Genomic DNA, 22,891 nt, shown 5'->3' with positions numbered 1-22,891 from the left:
GGATGGAAAGAAAAAGCACCACATTCTTGGAGGCTTAAGAGACTCTCTTCCCCTTGAACCAGTTTTTCATATAACGATAAACGTTTGCTCTGTGAAAATACAAGCCCATCAACGAGTTAAGGAATTTAATGGTTTTCTTTTTGGTACAACATATCTAGGACCGGACAGACGTCTTCGTAATTTCGAAACCTCGTCATCATTTTTTTTTCAATTCCTCGCTAGTAAGTTGCATTAAATATGGACCCCGACAGAGCAGAAGTAATCAAGTACAAGTCATATCTTCTGAGAGAAGCTCCACTATTTGAAATCCTCCTTCACAGTAAACTGCAGATCATCCTGCCTCAAGCCTGCTTCTTCTACATCTTTCTTCATATCGTTACATTTGCTATTCCGTAGGACCTTGCTCTTAACCGGCATGAGATAGTCGTTTAAAGGCTATGACTTGGTATACACAGGGTGTTCGGAAATTTCGGTCACAAACATCTAGGACTTGTACAGGTCAGTAGGTACATAATATGAGTATGAACGCATGACCGACGGATTAAAAAAAAAAAATTATTCAAATGGCTCTGAGCACTATGGGACTTAACATCTGAGGTTATCAGTCCCCTAGAACTTAGAACTACTTAAACCTAAGTAACCTAAGGACATCACACACATTCATGCCCGAGGCAGGATTCGAACCTGAGACCGCAGCGATCGCGCGGCTCCAGATTGAAGCGCCTAGAACCGCTCCGCCACAGAGGCTGGCCCCGATGGATTCCACTTCTGTTTGAGTAACTGAATTACACATGACGCAGTACAATCATTACGTCACAGTTCGAAAGGAAACATGGAGAAACATCAATTTATCGCCTAAGCACATTTGTTTCTATTATCAATTAAACATTACGTGTTTACATGATTCCAAAACAAAAAAGAACTCAGCCGACTGTACGTACAGAATATAATGTTTAAGTGTTAAAACAAGCAAACGTTCTTAATTGATAAATGAAGGTTTAGTTATGTATGCTTTCGAATTGTTACCTAATAATTGTACTTCGTTATGCATAATTCAGTTACTCAAGCAGAAGTGGTTGAGTTAAACATCCAAATTGAAACCGTCGGACACGGGTTCGACTTCAAAATATTATGTACTCACTCCCCTCTACAAGCCCTAGAAGTTTGTGACGGAAATTTCCGAATGCCTTGTGTACAGCATATCGCAACTGCTCTTATCGATTTAATTATCTATTAAAATGAAATATAGTATATTAAAGGTATCTCTGTGCTCTCTCCGAGAACAAAACACACTTTGTCGGAAAGTGGGATATTTCTATCGTTTACTATTTTCTTTCGAAGGCCTTCGAGCTTGACAGAGACCACTGTTTGCACAACATAAAAGCAAGATATGTATGTCTCCCAAAAGGCTGATGATTTTGGCAGAAAGTTAAAAATCAGAGAGTCCAAAGACTTTTAAGGTTCGATTTGTAGAAAAGATATAGGATTCTAAAACATTTATTTTGTGTCAGCAACCAAAGATCGGAAATTAAAGTGCGGTACAACACCTACAATGATGATCATATGGGAGTTACCTTTTTGCAATCTTCTTATGTTTCATGACAGACAGTGCCTGACGCATGGATGTTGGTGAAGCAGACTACACTATTTATAGTTCAAAACTGGTTGTTGAAAGTGGAACACAACCTGTTACAGGTACAAGGATACGTTCATTTAATGTATGATGCAATAGGAAATAGAGCCCAGCCATCAAAGAACGTACAGATAAACCTTTCGCATCATGAGTTATTATAATTAGATCATCATGAGAACCTTATCGGCAAACGTTTCTGGTATGTGTTAAAAATCCAGGAAACATAAGATACAGGATGACACTGATGGTAGGCGTGTGCAGCCGATACTATAATAATGGCAATAATAAATTAAAAGTATCCTTCTTTATATTTACTACACGGAATAAATTTAATGCCGCCGATAGTCTATGTAAAATCGGATTGTTCGAAACATAGACCGTTGGCCTAGATTTTCGACAAAGAATTGTCAGCAAAATATAATTTGAGCTGACAGAATATTCACCAATAAGCGGCCTTAAACTTGCCTCTGAGATGCATGAGAAGAACGCAAGGTAGTGTAGGAGCAATAACAGTGCCGGTATCATAAAAAAAGTGTGCACACAATGGATTCAGATGTATTAGAATTCTTATTTCAGTTCTGCTCAACGCCATTGCAGAACATTAATTAAGGCTGCATTCTTCTCTTTGAACAGCTGGTATGGGCATTAAATATTGTTGTATTAATAATAATGTAAATATTTTTGATTATTAGTTCCACGTGTCAAATTACTCATTTTACAACTTTGTATCATCTCGATAATTTGAACAATTAAAATGTTGGCACACACTTTATGCGACACCATAGAGGATATACTGCACGAAAAATGGCAAACTCCGTGAAGATGCGTTACTGATTTCTTTAGTGAAAATTAAGTGTCGAAAAACATAAACAAAAAAATTGAAATGAAGATAATGGAATATTCGTAGATAATATTGTAAGAGCAATAAGATTTGGTGTATCGATGTGTGAAATATAAACAATAGCAACTAGAGATTACTTAAGTGTTTAATTTCCTTCTGGTGTGACAGAGATTTAACAAACGAAATTATACCTGCTGGGACGGTCGATGTCAGTTGCTACTCGTTTCTCGTCTACCTCCGCTCTTTCTTCGCCACTCGAGCCGGCAACATTTTATCACCGGGAAGTTTTGTTTGTTAAGAAAGCGCGGAAGACAGCGGCGGGTATTAAAAGGACTAAAAATGCAATTACAACAGACCACAATTTAGAAAGTCGAGTTATGAACCCGTAATAAAAGATATGGAGCGCCATTAATTTCTTTTGCAAGGGTAAGGAGATTATGAGGCTGCGAAGCAAAAACGTCCTTGGCTGCGGAACTACAGAGTCCGCGCTCTGAGGATAATAAATAGCAGTAAGGTGGCCAGGATAAATTAACCTGCTGAGAAATATCCGCGATGATTAATTTATATTAGAAGTGTTTGCTAAAGCGGGTACATGTTAATTCTGAGAAGGCGATTAAGCTTTTCTTGAGCTAGGAGACATAGACGTAAAAGTTTCGATTTTCATTGTCTTTACAGGCACACACCTGCGTGGGGGTAATTCTTCTACCAGTTGAGTTGCTCTGGTAATTACGCTTGACTTTATAAGCAAAAGAAAATTCTTGATAATTTAGTCACTAACATCGTGTGAGGCGAAAGCTATTTGTGAATCTAAACTTACGCACTGCCGAAAAAAGAAATTAATACACCCGGAAAGACGGCATGTGTCATCTGGGAGACAGTAGATGCAGTGATAATGGTTTCAACGTCATCCTCCAACAGCGAGCGTAATGGCGTGACTAACAGAGCACCATATGTGTCTACACCTTTAATAGGGAATGCTCACAACTAGAAGGCTCAGTGTGTTGCAACCCAGACAACCATTTCCTTAAAGTCAGTACCGCCATTAGACTGTTGTTTATTTTCAGCGTTACATTTACACTTACACAATCATTATTTCGGCTTCAAAATGCTATTATCAAGTGTTTTCTGAAAGCAAGTTAGATAATAACAGTGAAATATATAACAAGAGATATAACCGTATAACAATCCATATTTGTAATTCTTACTTCCAAACGTTATAAATTGCCTAAGATGGTATACTGTCGTATTAAAATACACTATTAGACACATTGTCTAAGAGTCGTAATTTCTGGCAGAGCCTACTGCTTTGTTCCATTACTGAGTACACCATCTTGACTGAAGTGGCTAAGTGTCAAATTGTCTTGGTCAAAAAAATTCCTGTTACTAGCAGGTGACCCTTTTTTTTTTCTCTTTGGACTCAGTGTCCGGTAGGATAGGAAAGGATAGGAACAATTTATTTTCTTCGGTGGTTCTTACATCTTTGCAGTACCTGTTTATCTTAGGCAACTTCATTGTATACTATAATAAACAGGTACTGCAAAGATGTAAAAACCATCAAAGGTAGTAAATTGTTGCTAACCTTTCCTATCCCACCGGACACTGCACCGAGTCCAAACAAAGACTAAAACAAAGGTCACCTGCCTATAACAGGAATTTCTATGACCAAGACAATTTGACACTTTGACACTTAGCCAACTGTCATTCAGCCAAGATGTTGTAACGAAAGAAAGCAGTCGGCTCTGCCAGAAATATCGACTCTTAGACAATGTGTCTAATAGTGTATTTTAATACGACAGTATGCCAGCTTAGGCATTTTATAACATTTGGGTTGTGTTGTGTTGGGGGAAGACACCAAACAGCGAGGCCATCGGTCTCATCGGATTAGGGAAGGACGAGGAAGGAAATCGGCCGTGCCCTTTCAAAGGAACCATCCCGGCATTTGCATGGAGCGATTTAGAGAAATCACGGAAAACCTAAATCAGGATGGCCGGACGCGGGTATAACATTTGGAAATAAGCATTAGGTATACGGATTGTTATACGGTTATATCACTTGTTATGTATTTCACTGTTATTGTCTAACCTGCTGTCAGAAAACACTTGATAATGGCATTTTGAAGCCGAAATCATGATTGTGTAAGTGTAAATGTAACACTGTAAATAAACAATAGTCTAATGGCGGTACTGTCTGCAAAGAAATATGTTATGACTGTGGCCCCGCATTATGAAAAATTTATCAGACAACCATGCAAAGAACACACACTCGCGTCTCCTACAGCGGGCTGAGCGACTTCGAGAGGTGTCAGATTGTAGCCTCCGACAGGCAGAATGGTCCTTTCGGAGAATGCCACACAAGTTGGATGGGCTGCGTCAGCTGTCTAACGATGTTGGCTTTGGTAGTCAAGAGGATATTCTCACACGCATAGACAATGGTCTCGACGTCCACGTAGCACAGATGCCCGATAGGATCGTCGTATTGTAAGGGCAGCGGTGGCAGTTCGTACAGCTCACTCGTAACAGGAAAGAGGGCTTGTGAGAGCACACGAAGTGTTGTTAACCGGTTGTTAGCAATGAGACTACTGGCACGCACACCTCTAGCCCATCTCCCACTCACTCCACAGCGCCGACGTGCACGGCTCAACTGGTTCCTTCAGAGGATCAGTTGGAAGATGAGATGGCGTTCCGTGGTCTCCAGCGATGAAAGCGGATTCTGCCTGCGCGAGGTGGTGGTCGTTTGCGCGTACGATGTAGTCATGATGAGCGCCGTCTCGTAGAGTGTATTTGTCCATGATACACTGTAGTCACCCCAGACGTTGTTGATGGGGATCGATAAACAACTCTCCTTCACCTTTGGTGCTTCTGGAGAGGACGCTAACCAGAGTTCGGTACGTGCAGAATGTTGTTAGACTCGTTATTTTGCTACAGAAGGATTATGTGTTGTTCCAACCGGATAACGGTCACCAACACGCTGCCCATGAAATTCAACGTCTTCTGCAAGACGTGCTACAACATCACTGGCCAGCACAAACTTCTGACTTGTCTGCAGTCAACCACGTGTGGGAAATGATGGGACGAGAAGTGACTCGTGCGACTCGTCAACCAACAATTCTTACAGAACTGCATGAACATGTCGAGTAGGCTTGCAGTAGCGAATCCCAAGACAGTATTTGCCATCTGTATGATAGACCGGGTGCCAGAATCAGCGCCTGCGTAGGGACCCTTGGAAGCTACACCACATATTAATTTGGGTGTTTCAAAGTGGGTCGATACCCAGTGCCTCTGAACCGCTTGCACCATAGATTTCTAATGTAACCATACTCAGTATACAATGTTGCAACAATAAATCTTGAGTGAACTGGAAACGTCAAAAATGATGTACTAATTTTTTTCGACACTGCAGTCCATAAGCTTACATAGGACATACAACACAAGTCAACAGATACAGGGACTCTTAGCGTCAAAATTTTTAATCATTCAGAAGTGACTTTGAGGAACATTAAGAGGGAAAATAGGTGCGTCTCAAACAAAAGCTGTCATTAACTCCCGAATATCGTTTGTTACTAAAGATCAATGCTTGTAATAGTTTGCTCTGTCCGCACCCGGTAGCTGAGTGGTTGCCGGCACGGTAACTCAGCGTGTTCGGTCAGAGTGTTACCTGCCCTCTGTAATAAAAAAAACTGAGTTAATGGGTCAGCGAAGAACCGAAACGGGTGTCTTGCGACGTCCGCCCCGAGCAGTTACAACGAACGAAAACGAACAAAATGAGATTAAAAAAAAAAAAAAAACTGGTCAGCGCGACGGCCTGTCAATCCTAAGGGCTCGCGTTCGATTTCCGGCTGGGTCGGAGATTTTCTCCGCTCAGGGACTGGGTGTTGTGTTGTCCTAATCATCATCATTTCATCCCCATCGACGCGAAAGTCGCCGAAGTGGCGTCAAATCGAAAGACTTGCACCAGGCGAACGGTCTACCCGACGGGTCACCCTCGTCACACGACATTTTTTTTATAGTTTGCTCTGATAAAGAGAAACATCTACATTACGTACGCTCATAATTATTTTATGGATGAAATAATGATGAATCTTGAATGTACTGTTGTTTAACTAGTGAGATACAATAACCACAACGTAGTCCTTTCTTAACTTTTCTCCTTGCTGACGGAAATCTCTGTTATCAGCGTCACTCGACTAGATTCCTTGTATCATACATCACTCAAAGTGTTTGTCAAATACACACACACACACACACACACACACACACACACACACACACACACGCACGCACTTTTATTGGTTTAGAGTTTCAGTTTCATAAATCTTTATATGTGTTGTTCTAACAAATCAAACGCTACGTATCAAGAACTACTCGTTCATTGTCAAATTATTTGCGCATAGACGAGCAAAGGATTCAGTTGCACAGTAGTTTAAGTATCTTATATGTGGTCTAATTACGAATTCACTAGAGAAAATATGACAAATAGCTGGAGTAAAATAAAGCAAGTGCTAAGTCATGTTACCTAGAGCCGATCGCTACTCGTGGTGGCAGGTACACAACAGTGACTACATGGAGCATCGCTTTTGATTTCGTATATAGACAGCAAAGATATTTTAATTACCAATTCTCTGCCAAGAAGGATATGAAGATAATTACCAAGACAGATGGTCTGTTATTTCTATGTGGCTTCGAATGTTGAAACCGCTCACCATAGAGGAAAATGCACCGTAAGTGCTGATACAGAATATGACGACCAGATTTAGCTAGACGTAAAGGACTAACACTACAAGTAGGAAACATGAAGAGGAAATATTCTTATCCATTTAAAGAATGTCCTTATAATCATTCTCAACCGTAATTTTATGGAGAAGGAAGGTCAAGAAGGTTACTAAGAAGAATTCTTACTGTGAAGGACTGGAAAGAGAAAATGTCAGTCCTATAGTTTTCTTTTGAAAGCCATTGTATTTGCCACGATTGCCTCCTACGCAGACCTATCACGTTAGGTAAACAGAAAATTTGAGGTTCATAACAAGAATCACTGCTCTGAAGAACGAATAAGGGAAAATTACGAAAAATAGAGAAATGACTGTTGACAACGACAAGCATAGTTTTTTTTGTAAATGATGAGTACGGTGATTCTGAACTGCTCGAGTTGTAACAATAGCCCCTTAGCATGCCCGAACTCGTCTTCGTTCGCGAAATTCAGCATGGGTCAATATAGCATAGCACGAAATTAAGTGCCCGTTAAGGAAAGTTCTCACATCCTGAGTAGGTGGCCTATTTTGCTTCATAATTTCGAATCTTCATTTAAATCATGACATTCATTACGCTGTTATTCCACGGAAAAATTTCAATACAGTAAAAATATCTACGATTTCCTATCTCATCATAGGATCTAGATTGCCTTTTAATTCGAAGGCAACGCCGGATTCTCAGCTGAGCCAGCTCCTCCTTGTGAAATCCTCAGACCTGCTTATCTCAGCCAGCTTTCGTGCCTCCTGGGATGGGGACCAGCGTTGCAGTGCGTAACTCATCCCAGGCGGCCGAATTTCAGCTCATTACGTATTCATGGGGACGTTAAAAAATAATTTGTGAGTGCAAGGGAGGACTCCGCAAATGAGAAAGATACGAGCGTGCACAGTTTAGAAATTCAAATATTCTGCATCTTTCGGAGCAAAGGGGCTCGGAGAAGCGTAAGATAATTTTCTCTCTTCGTGAGTCCTGAGTTATTGTTCGCAGTCGAGGACTAATACGCTTAATTTTTTTTCCCCAGTGCAAGACTTGTTTTGTCACGTGGAAAATCATAAATGACAGGAATGAAATAGCCAGCCGAATCTGAAAGGTTATAAGCACACCTCTTTTCCTCATTACCTGTATTATACGGAAGATAAAATCTCTTGTAACCGCCAACATAAATGCGTTGTAAGCAGAAAGTGCTAAATTCACTAGCGGAATTTTGAGAAGCCAGTAACATGTACGGAAGTACCAGAAAATTTACTTTGGTTCCATATTATAAATGATACTCCAAGCATCCATTTTTTGAGTGCTTCAAGCGAAAACCTATTGTAAAAGTGTTAAGAAAGTCATAAATATCTCACTGAATTTTTCAGAGCACATATTATAAAACATAGCAATTCGTGTTGATTACCTGGAGATCGACAATGAGGTGACAATAGTCATGGGATACCTCCTAATGTCGTATTGGGTCTCCTATTGCCCGGCATAGTCCAGCAACTCCACATAGCACGGACTCAACAAGTCGTTGGACGCCATTTCCAGAAATACTGTGCGATGCTGCCTGTATAGCCGTCCATAATTGCGAAAGTGTTGCTCGTACAAAATCTTCTTCACGAACTAACCTCTCTATTATGTGGGTAAGTATATTTTCTATCCAGCTCTATCCGAGCTCGTGCTCCTTTTCTAGCGACCTCATAAATACGTTAACATTTAATATTCCTTCTTTCCGACTATCAGAAATTTATTGTCAAAAGAGGGGCCGGGGGGGGGGGGGGGAAGGGGACTGTTAGCGGGTGCGAAGATGATCTTGTAGCAGCGCGAAGTAACTGAACGTTCCGATAAACTACTTATGCTACCAGTAGTGCAGTATCCATTGTGATGCTGTTTCGGTCCGATCTTCTGATCTACTCTTCGTAACATATGTTTACATCAGGGACTCTGTGAGATCGACTGCCGAATCTCTGAAGTGGCCCTTCTTCCCTTCATCGTTCCAAGTTTTTCACAGTTTCTGGAAAAGTAAGAAAGAATGGGTTTAATATTGTCTCGACGACGTGTTCATTACGGATGGAGCACAATCATGGAGGAATCGGCCATACGTTTTCGAAGAAATCATCCCAGCTCTCGCCTCAAATCACAGTGGTCAACCCAAGACTGAGGAATCAGCGGAGATTCGAATCACTGTATTGGAGGATACGAGTCTCAATCTTATTACTGTACCACCGCGCTCGGTTATTGTTATTTCAAAAGACTTGATACTTTTCCAAGGCTGAAAGATTATAGACATTGAGAATATACTTACAAAGGTAAATGAAATTCATTACATTTGGTAGCTCGTGCAGCGGTATACTTCTCAGCCGTTGGTAATTCTGTGTTTATGTCTCTCTTATTGGCCTTGTCAACTATATCAGGATGATTTTCCGTTCTGTCTTGCGACGATCAGTTTTTCTGCTCTGACTATATTGACGCGATTCTTTGTTTTAGGACACACCAGTTTCATTTCTGTCGTACTAACTTCATTCTGCTCTTCTTGAAAAAAATTCCACCTGTTGTTGTATAATTTATTTCGTTCTAAACTAAATAAAATGGTACATATGTTGACGTGTAATGTTATTTTCTGTAGACGGTTAATTCTAGAGGTGTTACATCCTCATACTTCAGCCACTGGACTACACGCTTTCTGTGTTGGGAAATGATAAATGAGAGTTTTCGCCAGCTGTTGAATAGTTTGTCTGGGTTAACAATTAGACAACCAACAAGAGAAACGAGTGGGTAACAAAAGAAGGCAAAAAAACGGAATTATGCACTGGCATACAGTAGTAGTTATAGTTTCTATTATCCACAAATGGATAAAAGTTTCCCAAATGGAATTTTGAAAGAAAAATGAAACTGACAGATGAAGCCATGAGAAAAATGCAAGGCTTTTCTTATCTCTGATAAGAAAATCCCTGCCACGAAAATTAACGCTGAGTTTAATAAACGTCTAGACAACGAAGTGTCAACAAGAGCAGTGCGAAGGTAACTGCTTGAAAAAAAATTCACTGTGAAACATCATGTAACACAACTAGCTGCAATGGATAGGCTTCAGTGGCACAACGAAATAAAGACATACATCAAACAATGTAAACATTCAATACGGCCGACAGGTCGACGTTAAAAAAAAAAAAAAAAAAAAAAAAAAAAAAAAAAAAAAAAAAAGGAGGATTGGGTTTGGCGTTACGTATCGACGACGACGTCATTAGAGATTGCCTGACAAATAAGAGGCTGAAAATCGGTCGCGTCCTTCTGAAAGGAAATGTCGCAGCATTCGTCTTAATCGATTCACTAAAACCACGGAAAACCTGAATGTGGATTAATGAGCGTAAATTTTCACGCTGCTTCTTCCCAATGTGAGTTCTAAGACACTACGGAAAGGAAAGACGATGCGTAGGGCCTACACTGCAGTTGCATTAAGAGGTCCAAAAATCGGTTCCAACAGTGGACTGTTTACATCACCCACGATGCTGATGCCCCGAACTCCTAACGACTGTAAATGACTTACGAAGGTTTTATGAGAATGGAGATGTAATAATACGTTTTCCCTGGCTTCCTTATTCACAGAGTTCGAATATTATAGAGTCAGTGTAGCCGACGCTACATACCAAGAGATGGGCACCCATTCTAGTATTGTATCTCTCATAGAATCGTCTCTCTAGGAAGAATGCTGTAATGTAATGCAGATTACTGTTCGGAAACTGTATACATATTTAAAAGAATCTACGCTGTTTTGCGATCAGGCGGCGTTCTTCAGCAGTATTGGATGACTTTTCAATTAATTTGTCTCAGGTCATCTATAGATTCCTAGGAAGAGTTGTCTTATAGGGTGAGATGGTGTAGTGCTTTGGACCGCTTAATATCTCTATTGTTCTAAATCCTTAGCTGGTACTCACACTAACAACCTTAACGTCGGCGAACCGAGAAACTCTCAATCTGGAATCTTTAGATCTTCATCAAGTTTCGGGGTCACCTGTTGTGATGTGATCGTGCACAGTGCGGCGTCTGAGTATAAGCAAAGAATATTACGACCCTCCCAAATTGGAAAGCAAGTTTGCCGAAATTGAAGTTGGGCCCCTACGAAGCCTGCTATTACCAAACGAGATTGCAACTGCTAATATCACAGTGCGTAGCTGCTCAGTCTGTGTAACTAGGCTTATTAGTCGATTAACCACATTTGTTTTTCGTTTACTCATTTTTTCATTCTCTACGCAACCTAAATGGTGAACACGGTTGGTAAGACAGAGAGAAAGGGGAAAGTTCTTTATCATATCCAGAACCTCGCTCCCCTTTTACAACACACACACACACACACACACACACACACACACACACACACACACACACACACATGCACGCACGCACACGAGCGTGCGAGGGTGCAACACAAATACAATTACGGTGACAGTTGGTTTTCCGAGAAAATGTCGGAAACGCTGTGGAAGTTGCATAATAAATGAAATAAACTTTGCTTCTGTCTCCAGAATCGTGTAGCTGTGGAAAGGTGGAATACTCTTTTTAAATTTAAGAAAGCTAAGGTGCCATCAAACAGTAAAGTAATTACAGGAGTTAATTATATAATGCATTTTCTTCTTTTTCAATTAATAATCACGTTAGACATGTAACAGGCATCGACACACAAAAAAACTTAAACTGATGTTTATTATGGTTTATTACTTAGTAAATTTGTCTTACGCATCTCCTGCCTGTTTAATTGTGTATGTGGCCCGTTAAAGTCAGTTCGTATGCTTATTGGTTATTACTTCAGTTTCCTTCTTTCTCTTCCTTTCGCCATCTGAAGCACTTCTACGAGTAGCCAGAAGTGTATAAATAACTCTATAAAAAATAGAAACTGGCACTGCGTAGTAAAACATTCCGTGGAAGAATGAGAGTCGCTTTTGTCTGTGTGTTACGAGCGTCATGTGACGAGTCCTATTCAAGTATCGACAGTAAAAACCTTAGGTTCAATTCTATACGGGTCGCGTAGCTATTATAACACAAATTTATGATTGTGGTTCCTCATAGATACGTGTATCTACCTCCTTGTCCTTATCTCCATACAATGTACTATTACGTCGTGGACCGCAATGTCAATTTAATGTCGGACGTCAGACGTTTAATGTCAGACATGATTCAATGGATCTTTACCAGCCACCAGCAACGTGAAATATGCGCTTTATAGCAACGCCATGTGTACCTGTTGGCAGTATGAACGGATGATTTATTTATGATCACATGAATCTGGCTTCGACAGACAAACCTAAGCAGGTATTTATTTCTATATATTACGAACTATTTCGCAACACATCAAGTATTTGTACTGATTCATATCGGCCGACAGAACATGAAACACCGATTGTAGAGCCTAGAAGAGAAAAATGAGGTTTGAATATCTGCCTGTTGTCTTATACTTTTGTTAAGGAGCTTTAAGGGAGCTGAGAGGACATTTTTAAAGTAAATTGTCGGCTTATAAGAAAGCTACCAATATGAATCTCTTTAGGACTCGAATGTTTCCCTTTTACTTTCAAAAAGCCATGAAGACTCATACCGAATTGAGGGCATTCTGACTGCCAGTCGCTTTGTCAGACAGATCACTAGCTGAAAGGAGAAATAACAGTAAAGATCATTATAGAAAGGGCGTCTCATAAATACTTTGAATCAAAACATCAACGTTAAAAAAATAAAGAATAATTTTGAGATTCGTATAATTGCTAGGGGCGTTGTATAATTAATGCAACAAATTTTTCTTTTTTCTGAAAGGAAGTTCGTTTTATTCAAGATTAAAGTACACCATATTATTCCCCACTCTTTTTACTACAAAACCCTACTGTTCAACATGATGTCCGTTCAATGTGACGGCCTTACGCCACCTTACCGGGCGGGGGGGGGGGGGGGGGGAGGGGGTCCTTCATGCCCTGCTGGTTGGTTGGTTTTGGGGAAAGAACCAAATTGCGAGTTCATCGGTCCCATCGGATTAGGGAAGGAAGTCGGCCGTGCCCTTTCAAAGGAATCATCCCGGCATTCGCCTGAAGCGTTGTAGGGAAATCAGGGAAAACTGAAATCAGGATGGCCTGACGCCGGTTTGAACCGTCCCGAATGCTAGTCCAGTGTGCTAATCACTGCGCCACCTTGCTCGTTTGTATGCCATGGTGGTGTACTGGTCGACACTGAATCCAGCGTCTTGTTGAGATAATAAACTCCCCACATCCACGTACTCCTTAGCACGGAGTGCAGCCTTCATTGATCCAAGCACATGTTAAGCGGCAGGTGCGAGATTCGGGCTGTAAGGCAGATGAGTAAAAACAGTCCAATGAAATTTTGAGTGGTCGTCTCGGGTGCGCAGACTTCTATGAAGCCTTGTGTTGTCATGGAGAAGTAAAAGTTCTTTTGGACTTTTTGTCTTTCGTCGAACACGCTGAAGTCGTTTCTTCAGTTTCGTGAGGGTAGCACAATACACTTCTGAGGTGATCGTCGCACCATGAGGGAGCACTCAAACAGAAGAACCCCTTCAGATTCCCAGAAGACGCTCGCCATGACTTTATCGACTAAGGCTGCGGCTTTGAACATTTTCTGCGAGGGAGAGCTGGTGTGGCACCGTTCCATGGATTGCAGTTTGTTTCCGGTTCGATGTGGTGAACCTAGGTTTCATCGCCTGTGACGATGTTCGACAAAAAATTCTCTCGATCAGCTTCGTAATGTGCAACCAATCCTGCACAGATGGTCCTTAGATGCTCTTTAAGGTCTTCTGTTAAGCGGCAGGGAACCCAATGGGCACACGCCTTTGAGCATCCCAACTAGTGGACGAGCGTGTCAGCACTACCAACACAGACTCGCAGCAGAGCAGCGGGGTGCGTCATTGTGATCCGTCGTTCACATGGAATGTGAATGTCCGCACATTCCAACGCTGCACGGGTCACAGATGTGTGCGGCAGGCCGCCACGCAGAAGATTGGACATGTTTGCGCTACCTTGGTGTGATGATGACAGGCTCCTCGCCCAACGATTATCTGTAGATTTGTTCGCTGCCAGGTCTCCCTATACCCACCGTCGTTCAACAACAAAGTTAGGAGACTACTGCGAAAGCAAAGAGAGCTTCACTGCAAGTTTAAACGCAGCCAAAACCTCTCAGACAAACAGAAGCTAAACGATGTTAAAGTTAGCGTAAGGAGGACTACGCGTGAAGCGTTCAGTGAATTCGAAAGTAAAATTCTATGTACCCACTTGACAGAAAATCCTAGCAAGTACTGGTCTAACTTTAAATCAGTAAGTGGCTCGAAACAGCATACCCAGAACTTCCGGGATGAAGATGGCATTGAAACAGAGGATGACACGCATAAAGCTGAAATGCTAAACACATTTTTCCAAAGCTGTTTCACAGAGGAAGACCGCACGACAGTTCCTTCTCTAAATCCTCGCACAAACGAAAAAATGGCTGACATCGAAATAAGTGTCCAAGGAATAGAAAAGCAACCGGAATCACTCAACAGAGGAAAGTCCACTGGACCTGATGGGATGCCAATTCGATTCCACACAGAGTACGCGAAAGAACTTGCTCCCCCATCTAACAGCCGTGTACCGCAAGTCTCTAGAGGAACGAAAGGTTCCAAATGATTGGAAAAGAGCACAGGTAGTCCCAGTCTTGAGGACGGGTCGTCGAGCAGATGCGCAAAACCATAGACCTATATCTCTGACATCGATCTGCTGTAGAATTTTAGAACATGTTTTTAGCTCGCGTATCATGTCGTTTCTGGAAACCCACAGCATTAGAAAATTGTAGCGAAATGCAGGAAGATCTGCAGCGGATAGGCACTTGGTGCAGGGAGTGGCAACTGACCCTTAACATAGACAAATGTAATGTATTGCGAATACATAGAAAGAAGGATCCTTTATTGTATGATTATATGATAGCGGAACAAACACTGATGGCAGTCACTTCTGTAAAATATCTGGGACTATGCGTGCGGAACGATTTGAAGTGGAATGATCATATAAAATTAATTGTTGGTAAAGCGGGTACCAGGTTGAGATTCATTGGGAGAGTCCTTAGAAAATGTAGTCCATCAACAAAGGAGGTGGCAAACAAAACACTCGTTCGACCTACACTTGAATATTGCTCATCATTGTGGGATCCGTACCAGATCGGGTTGACGGAGGAGATAGACAAGATTCAAAGAAGAGCGGCACGTTTCGTCACAGGGTTATTTGGTAAGCGTGATAGCGTTACGGAGATGTTTAGCAAACTCAAGTGGCAGACTCTGCAAGAGAGGCGCTCTGCATCGCGGTGTGGCTTGCTGTCCAGGTCTCGAGAGGGTGCGTCCCTGGATGAGGTATAGAATATATTGCTTCCCCCTACTTATACCTCCCAAGGAGATCACGAATGTAAAATTAGAGAGATTCGAGCGCGCACGAAGGCTTTCCGGCAGTCGTTCTTCCCGCAAACCTTACGCGACTGGAACAGGAAAGGGAGGTAATGACAGTGGCACGTAAAGTGCCCTCCGCCACACATCGTTGGGTGGCTTGCGGAATATCAATGTAGATGTACATACTGCAAGCGCGTATGAATATCTGCGATGCACTGGTTTTCCGCCGAAAGAGTAACAGTGACCGCTCTCTTATTGGAACGTACCTCCGTTATAATCGGCACTTTGACGGCTACTTATGGCACCGCTACCATTCGGAACTTCAGGAAATTATAGCGTCTGAAGCGGGAATATTGCACGCTGTCGCACAACAGATTGTGCATTTTTCAACCGCCATTGGCTCAGAAAAAAATGTGGTGTCCTAGCCCTACTTACTGAACGCCCCTATTAAGCTACAATATAGCAGGTCAGCAACTGGAAGCAGTTAATGCCATAAATTATCTGGGAGTACGGATTAGGAGTGATTTAAAATGGAATGATCATATAAAGTTGATCGTCGGTAAAGCAGATGCCAGGCTAAGATTCATTGGAAGAATCCTAAGGAAATCCAATACGAAAAGAAAGGAAGTAGGTTACAGTACGCTTGTTCGCCCGCTGCTTGAATACTGCTCAGCAGTGTGGGATCCGTACCCGATAGGGTTGGTAGATGAGATAGAGAAGATCCAGCGGAGAGCAGCGCGCTTCGTTACAGGATAATTTAGTAATCGCGACAGTGTTACGGAGATGATAGATAAACTCCAGTGGAAGACACTGCAGGAGAGACGCTCAATAGCTCGGTACGGGCTTTTGTTGAAGTTTCGAGAACATACCTTCACCGAAGAGTCAAGCAGTATATTGCTCCCGCCTACGTATATCTCGCGAAGAGACCATGAGGATAAAATGAGAGAGATTAGAGCCCACACATAGGCATACCGACACTCCTTCTTTCCACGAACAATACGAGACTGGAATAGAAGGGAGAGCCGATAGAGGTACTCAAGGTACCCTCCGCCACATACCGTCACGTGGCTTGCGGAGTATGGATGTAGATGTAGATGTAGATGACAGTTCAGTGGCGATCGCTCAAGAATATAAGTGTTTGCATTTCCCTTATTGTGAGTGCTCTTGGTTTATCTCAGCTTTCGTTCTAACGATACAGAGATCTCCACTAGCGCAGCTGTCCCTTCGCGATATCGTTGGCAGTATTTGCATTTTAATTTGGGCCGCCTCCCGTAATGAAACCACGCCGCCCCTGAATAGCAGGCCCCGTCTTGCCTGCCGTCTCCCCCTCGGCGACAGCTGCGCGAAATAAAATGTTTACAAGAGGAGAAGGGGACCGGAGGTTCTGAAGACGGCGCCGTGGACGAGGGCAAGACGAACCGCCGTGGCTCAATTAGAGGACGCAGCAGACGCCACCCGTGCGGCGAGGACCGCTGCACTGTGACCGAGGGCGAGGGGGGGTGGAGATTTTGCAGATACGGGTAGCGGTCCCTCCCGATGGCTCCTGAAGTTTCATTACGTTGTAGCGATTTAATAAAGACGGATTGGTCGGCGCTGGCGGAACTTGCCTAATGAAGGCGACGTGGTGGGGCACAACCCGCTGCCAATAGGACGGCCGCCTGCGTCATTCAGCCGACGTTTAATAACTCCCTCCCTCCCTCCCACCCTTCTACCCACCATCCCGGCACTCCACTTGAAAACTGCCGGCCACACTAATCCCAGCTTTATCGCTAATGCGCTTTCGGGCAACGCCCAGTGTGGCCCGGCCGCCGTATGAACGGAGGATTCCGGTCCGTGGAATATAGAGATCGACCGGCAACGAAGTAGCTCACCATCCGGGAAGAGGTCATCAAAGAGATATTCGCTAATTAGATGCCGGGAAAAAGAGTAGAGCACCATACTGTACTAAAAAGGCGCAGAGCATACAGCAAACTGAATTTCTGCTGGATTTGCTACTGCGCGGCAGAAATCTCCCTGTATCTGAATGTTTCGGAGAGACGCAATACAGAAATAAAATGCGCGGCTTCACGGTGTAAGTACGATCAGATATTGACATTAGCACATAATCGAAGTATGACAGATTAAAACTGTCACGAGCTAAATTCCATTGAGAGACAAACCGCAGGGCAATCAATGAAAAACAAGACTCAGTATAAAAAAAAGGACGAAAACAAAGCTAAACCCTGTCCAGCAGCAGATTAACAGCTGGTGTAACCTAAATGAAACCACATGTGTCGTTCAAGAGAAAACCGTTATTATTTATTGTTATATGAATGAAGTAATAAAGCAAATTATATCATTTTTCGACGCACGCGCATTCCACCGCTTCGAAAGCGCATGGATAACTCGTGAGAATAGTTCTTTTGCTTATAATGCAACCAGTCGTGCACCGCTGTTTTCACATATTCATCGCTTCTGAAACTACATACTAGTCCTCGTTTGAACCGTCCGAAAGCGTGCAAGTCACTGTGGGCGAGGTCTGATGACTGAAGTGGGTGTTCGAAACATTCAGATTTCATACCTTGTGTTGCTACTACTGAAAGGGCAGTAGCAGGATTCAGCGCCCATGTACTCTGTCTCTCTCTCTCTCTCTCTCACACACACACACACACACACATACACACACACACACACACACACACACACACACACAGCGTAGGGAGCAATATCGTTCAAATGGTTCAAATAGCTCTGAGCACTATGGGACTCAACTGCTGTGGTCATAAGTCCCCTAGAACTTAGAACTACTTAAACCTAACTAACCTAAGGACAGCACACAACACCCAGCCATCACGAGGCAGAGAAAATCCCTGACCCCGCCGGGAATCGAACCCGGGAACCCGGGCGTGGGAAGCGAGAACGCTACCGCACGACCACGAGATGCGGGCGAGCAATATCGTATTACAACAAAACACCTCTAGTCAGAAGTCTTCGTCCTTGTTTCATGCTTGCAGGACGAAAGTTAATACATATCTTATCCCAGTATGACTTACTTGACATTATTAAGCCAGTTTCCATGCCATGCTCCAAAATTGCCCGTTTTACAGGCCAAAAAATGGTGAAAATTACTTTCACTACAGATAATTGAGAGCAGAATGTTTTTGGCCTAGTTGAAGAGCTATAGCGGCATTCCTTTCTCTACCTTTCTATTTCACGCTGGTGGGAGTAAATCCAGATTTCAACTCCTTTAAGTCGCCGGAGTGGCCGTGCTGTTCTAAGCGCTACAGTCTGGAACCGCGTGACCGCTACGGTCGCAGGTTCGAATTCCTGCCTCGGGAATGGATGTTTGTGATGTTCTTAGGTTAGTTAGGTTTAATTAGTTCTAAGTTCTAGGCGACTGATGACCTCAGAAGTTAAGTCGCATAGTGCTCAGAGCCATTTGAACCATCTCCTTTAACAATTTTTTCGACATATCCAATACCTTCGACCTGACTCACAAGCATCGCTGCAACGCCATCTCAATTCAGCAGTCAACCATTTTACGATCATGTTGGAGAATGTGGTTTTCTGAACCAACACTAGTATCCAAAAGTACTGGCTATTTCATTTACAATAACTAGAGGGTTTCCTTGCACTAGCTCTTCCACAGCGGCAATGTTCTCGTTCGCCAGTATGTGATATGCTTGGCTGGGGCCCATCGTGTCTTCCACGAAAGTTGCGTCCTTTTAAAACTTCCTCAACACTAGATCACCTGCTGCAGAGCCACGCACAGATCACTGTGCTTTGATCCTAGGATGCAATTCCACAAGGTTTAGTTGCTTCACTGCTCAAAAAACATGCCTCAGATTACTGTTCGAACGCGATGCAAGTCAACAGTGGGGCGGCCATCTTCGCACTGAAAGGGCTTCCTTTTCTGTGTTGGAACAACAGGCTGCCAACTGTTCGTCACTTGTCGAAACACAAACATAACTCTTGCAAACTGCCAAATCGATGCTACAGCTTCTAGGAATTATACTGCTCTTTCAAAGCTTTCACTTCTTTCAGCTCTGCGTGTCGAAGAGGCTCCTGATTAGTTAGCTACATGCTATACTGAAGGGTAGTGTACGAAGAACAACAAAGTTGTTACATTACTTCCGCGATTTTTGGCCAATTGCTGCTGTCAAAATGCAATTTATTTGATGTTTCATCAGTGTGGAGCTATTAACAGTGTTCTTGTGCAATTTGAAAACACTAACGAGTGTTGCACTCCATCAGCACACCAGTTTTATTGAAAAGCGTTTAGTAGTCAATCGCAACTAAGACAACAATATTTTTAACTCGTACAGCGCCATTTTTTAAGTACAATTACAGAGCAAAATGGGGTCATTATATTTGTTTTTCTTTTTTCTGGAATCCACCATAAAATTCCATTGATATCTCAACCACCCACATGTGTGGCTACAAATCCCACTCACCACCATTTCATTTGCATTACGTGTCAGATTATCAGACAATTAATTAGCTACATTTTTTAGAAAGTAATTATGTTGAAATACATTTGCGCTCATTTGCAGTGAATCCGTAGACAATGCAAAATTGCCCAAATTTTTTTCCGTATGATGCGTAGTATTCGAACAAGCAGGCAGACTCATGCACCCTTCCTCACAGAATTCATCTTTTGATGAGAGGAGGACGCCAGTGGTGTCAAGTTACGCGACCACTTTATCTTATATGAATGTAATACTTTTTTCAGCGCTAGAGATGATCGTAGAAACCTTGAACAAGTGGCTTCTTTAGCACACAGTTACTGGCATATTTGGATGAACTTAACGGTGTGTGCAGGTGTAAGTACATTAATGAGCATGTGGGGATTAGTAATTTACGTCCACAGGCAGTTATGGCTGTAGATCAGGGGAAGAAACTTGTTCAGATGGCTACTCTCTTCTACTGTTTGTTCGACTTTCGAAACGTCATAAGGATGTTCTTTCCTACAGTTACTTCCCACCTTCCTCTACAATACCCAAAGAGCAGGAATTCTGCAGTCACAATGTTCCTCGCTGTCTCCTTTGCATTTCATTTCACCGCCGTGAAGTTCGCAGCCTTCGTATCTTCCCTAATGAATGGAGGCCCACCTACACAATATTTTATCTGTTTTCCGGCTTTGCACGGCAAACAGTATTCCAGTAGGCATCCTGCCGTCGCTGCACGGCGCTTTGGCCCGTTGCTCGGACAGAGCGACGTATTGGTTTCAGGCATGAAAAAGCCTTACGACTTTGGAGCAGCTTTGAAAATAAATGCGAGAGAATCATTGCGCCGTTATCCGTTTCAGACTGTTATGTTTGTAGTATCTGTTAACAGATCTGCCTTCAGAGTCATTCTGAAACCTTTTAAAGTAACGTTAACGTATAAACTGACCAATTCAGGGACGGTTACAGTCAGTAGTATTACATCTGACTATTGCATTCTGTGCATGATGGGAAGGTTAATCCTGAAATGCTCTTTCTTCATGAAGCACAGCTGCGTTTTAATGCCACGAGAAATCCCAAAACAATCGACACTGAAGTCCTGTAATTACTCATCAGTTGCAGCCTCTGCGTGGTGTCGCAAAGAGAGTGCAATTAGTGCAACAAGAACTGGTGGAACAATTTTTTTACACCAGTTTATGCCTTCTGTAGGAACGTTCTTGTAGAATTCAAATACGTTTGGCTTAAAGAAGACCACTCACCGAAAAGCAGAAGCGTTGAGTTGTCGATACGCACTCACAAAAGAAAGAAAACTTGCTGGCTTTCGCAGTTACCCTTTGATGAGCTAGAATAAAATACAAGCACACACACAAACGGCACACACACACGCTTTGTGTGTGTTTGTTTGTTCTCCCGTAACTCGTTAAGGGATAAAAATTATAACTTCGAAAGCTGAAACGTTTTCTTTCATTTGTGTTTGTCTATAGACAACTCAGCGCTTCTGCTTTTCGTTGAGTAGTCTCCTTTAAGCCGAAAGTACTTACAGCTTCTGATGAGTACATCAATAACGTATTACAACCCTTATTCAGAGAAATAACAACTAGTAAGAGCACCCACAGTCATATCATGCAGGGAAATCCACGAGTAAAAGCTTCCGACGATAAGCTGGATACGTCGTACGTGACACAACATTCATTTTCCACCGTAGAATTCTCTCACGTATAGGTTGACTCTTACATAGAAGATTACAGCCACCAGCCACTTTTTACAATGCTATTTATGAATTTAAACAGCGCCGTTACCGGTTTCGAACCGACAGGTTGATCTCAGACGGCTAGTTCACGTTTTACATTAGATTTCACGTTTTGTTTCCCCATATGATGAAATTTCCTTGGGATGGTGTTGCCGATGAATAAGCCACGCCATTGTGATCCAGTGCAGGCTGCTACCATCTTGCAGCAGCGAAAACGGTATAACGCACTTTTTGTGTACATATATACACATAACATAATTACCACCCAAACACTATGAAGTTTCATCACATGGACGTATGTATACAAAGACGACAAAATTGCATTATCTCACGTAGTTACAGAGGCCTCATATTGACGGCGTGCTTCCGGGTGTACAGACGAGTTGTCGTTTCCATTTTTGAAAAACATTTCGAATAAATTCTGTTCTACTTCTGCTTCAAGTACAGTGAGTTTTCTGTCATGTGTATTTCCTTCCTTGATACTAACCAGACTGTGAACTATTGTTGGTCCAACACCGCTATTTGTAGATGAGTTCGGCTTCCGACACCTACTGCGCGCTTTGATGCTTTTTTGTGTTTCAGAGCCTGCACTAATGTTCTCTGACTGCCGATCCCCACGGTGTCTGAGAAACAAAAGAGGGCGTAGGGGGTGTTAGGAGTCCTACTTTCTACAAGGAGCGGCACGGAACCTAGAATAATTTACAGCCCGGATGGAATCCAGGCCGGAAGTACACATAACAGGAAAACACTGATCACCTAAAGCGATGCTAGGACGCCTAATGTGCAGAAATGGATGTGAAAACTTGGCTGCATACCGAGAAGCACACTATTAATCAATAACGTTGAGAAAATCTGAAAGATTATTGGATCACCTGTAGTTTAACGTAGGCTGGTTTGCAGTTTGGCATTTTCCACTCTAACAAATATTTGCCACAGATGAAAGAAACGTTAGCCCAAGGAAAGAAACATGCACCAACGTAGTTAATCTTCGATCCGCAGTCTCCCTCTCGCCATATCTCGGCTATATTCTGTGTCCACATCAGCGAACCAGTGCCTCTGTCACATTTCTGACACCATCTATGCTTCCCTTTTTCCGCTATATACTTCCGTTTTCGTCCTTCCATCAA

General features: G+C 42.6%; 1 protein-coding gene across 1 annotated transcript in view; it reads left to right on the top strand.

Annotated features, from left to right (window-relative positions):
* LOC126095484 (mucin-3A) overlaps nt 1-22,891 on the top strand; it is a 794,250-nt gene that overhangs the window by 435,791 nt on the left and 335,568 nt on the right. The window lies entirely within an intron of this gene.

The sequence above is a fragment of the Schistocerca cancellata genome, chromosome 8, assembly GCF_023864275.1.
Source record: "Schistocerca cancellata isolate TAMUIC-IGC-003103 chromosome 8, iqSchCanc2.1, whole genome shotgun sequence".
Taxonomy (NCBI): Eukaryota; Metazoa; Arthropoda; class Insecta; order Orthoptera; family Acrididae; genus Schistocerca; species Schistocerca cancellata.
The sequence above is the reverse complement of the archived record's forward strand: the minus strand, read 5'-3'. Positions and strand labels throughout refer to the sequence as shown.